We start from the raw sequence: 2500 nt of genomic DNA on the forward strand, positions 1-2500 counted from the left end.
GAAGAGCTCTGATGCTGGAAGAGAGGGTAAAAGTGATCAAAATGAAAGACGGAGCAAGCAAAATAAAAGACATTTTCCAAGAAATTGATGTAAGTGAAAGTGAATGCTGATCGTAAATTTCGCAATTTCTTTCCCTTTTTTTCTTTCTACACTGACAATATGAAGTGTCAAATAAGTGTGTGCTCATACTTATGTACTATTGGAATAAAAATAGAGTACACAAACGTTTGTGTGTGCGTGTACACATACGTTTGTGTGTGTGGGTGTGTGTGTGCTTACACCTGAGATCAAATTTGCTACAGTGAAAAACCCCCTGTTGTGAAAAATTTCTTGCTGCAAACATGATTTCGTTGTAGAGGAGTTTCACTGTAGTCGAAACGTGGCATGCCTCATACGTGACTGTCACTCTCCCAGACAGGAATGCAAATTGTGATGGTCCAGAATGCTTCACTAATGTGTTAATATAATGTTCCATTGTTTGCTGTGTGTCCATCTAGCAATGAGGTCTCCTCCTGTATGTTATTATGTGTTAATTATTGGTTTTGTTCTATGTATACACATGATGGATCACTATGATTGAAAAATATGAGATTCCTATTCAAGTGTTGTCAAATGCTTCTCACTGCTGCACCCAAGAGGCAGTAAATTTGCACTGCCATTTGAAAGTGAATGGTAAGTGCAAGAATCCTTTGAGCAGCATGTCGACTGTTGATGGTGAGATGAAGCCTTATCATGCATCTTAATACTTCAGCCAAGTGTTTCGAGAAAAGGTTCATTTCTCGAAGCTTCATGTTTGCATGAAACCACCAGCTGGCCAGGTGTATAATCACAGGCAGCTGTATCTTCTGTACTGTCTGGTTTGACTCTTGGGAATGAGTAGGAATTACAAAAATATGTATGTCCAAAACAATTCTCAACATAAAGTGTATAGACCTAATACATATACTGCTAAAAAAAAAAGGATCACTTAAACAGCACAATATAACAATAAAAGTGTTCCCTTTATTTTTTTAGAGCAGTTTATATTCTCTGTGTGTAAATTTTTCCCATCTATTCACATGGTCAAGAAATAAATTGGGATACAGTATTTTTTTCTTCCCAGCGAGGTATTGTTATTGTACTTAAATTCCTTGATAAACAAACACTTAATGTGTCGAATAAAATAAATGGTGAAAATTACATTTTTTGAATAAACCAAATTAGCATTGAAACTGACTTATCAAACCAGGTGCTGTCTGAAGTTCAAACCCATATGCCTACTGTCCACCGGTTGAAAGGTTGTGCGCTCACCCACTGTGCTGAACGCCATCCCTGCTGGAAATGCCGCCAGCACCCTCTTTTGTAAGGATTCCCAGGAGTGTGTAATGTGGCCGTACATTTGCACAGTGCTGGATGGCACTTGCTCTCTACTCTCTAAACTATTTCAAACTAAATTAAACGCTACTGTAACACTTCCTAGTATAGAAACTACAACATCTTTATCCAAACGATATCAAAAAAGAAACATGTCGAATAGCGCAGATTCCTATCGAATCAAAGTAGCTTGACTCATTCCCTTTAAAATCAGGGCAGTTGAAACGCACCCAGTCCTTGACATTGCAGAAGCAGAAATGTACTCACGTACGGGTCCATGCAAGAGATTGGTGCGTGCATTGGGGCGATTACACAGTTAAACTGCAAGATCTCCCATTGCGGATGATTTTGTCAGCTGCGCATGTGACGTGGACATTTGGGGACCACCTTGCACTCCCAATTGTGTGTCTATGTGTGAACCTCAACGGTTTTATTTCAAGCTCACACAAACTAAAAATTGTCACGGTATGTGCAGCTTGAAAACACAAATCTCTCTCTTTCCTTCATTGTTGTTTATGTAGTTTGTTATGGACACGGGAGTTGTCAAAACACTGAAAACATGACCCGACACATACTTGATGTCACTCCCTCAGACAGGGACGTGAATTTGAAATCTCTCACAATGCCTCACTATTTTCAAGCTGTAAATACCAGATTTTCCCTTTCTTATGTGTTCCATAACATGCTGTTATTCGTTCAGTACCTTTACTGAGTACGATGGTGTTTGGAATCAGATGTCCTCTTGTATTGTATTACTCTTTAACTATTGGTTTACATGTGTTCGTGTAACTGAAGCACGTAGCTGAAAAGTATGTGTTGTTTATTTAAGTCTTGTGAAATCTGTCAGATTGCTGCAACCTAGAGGTGATTAATGGTAACACGCTCTAATGGTTAAAGTATCATTACTCCACTTTGAAGATTTGATGTCACCTTCATGTAGACATAAGTCATTTTAAGTGTTCACAATTTGTGTCTTAGAAGAGTAACAGAAGTGTGATTACAGGACTGGAAAAAGTTCATCATTTCTGGAAAGTGTGAGCATGTTGGAGTAACTTGTTACTTAGTAGCATGTTATTGGCATCATTGCTTATATTTAGGGTTAATGTGTTGAAACTTGCCTAACAAAATGAAATGTGAATTGAAAACA

This window comes from Hippocampus comes, unplaced genomic scaffold, assembly GCF_001891065.2.
Source record: "Hippocampus comes isolate QL1 unplaced genomic scaffold, H_comes_QL1_v1.1 scaffold327, whole genome shotgun sequence".
Lineage (NCBI taxonomy): Eukaryota > Metazoa > Chordata > Actinopteri > Syngnathiformes > Syngnathidae > Hippocampus > Hippocampus comes.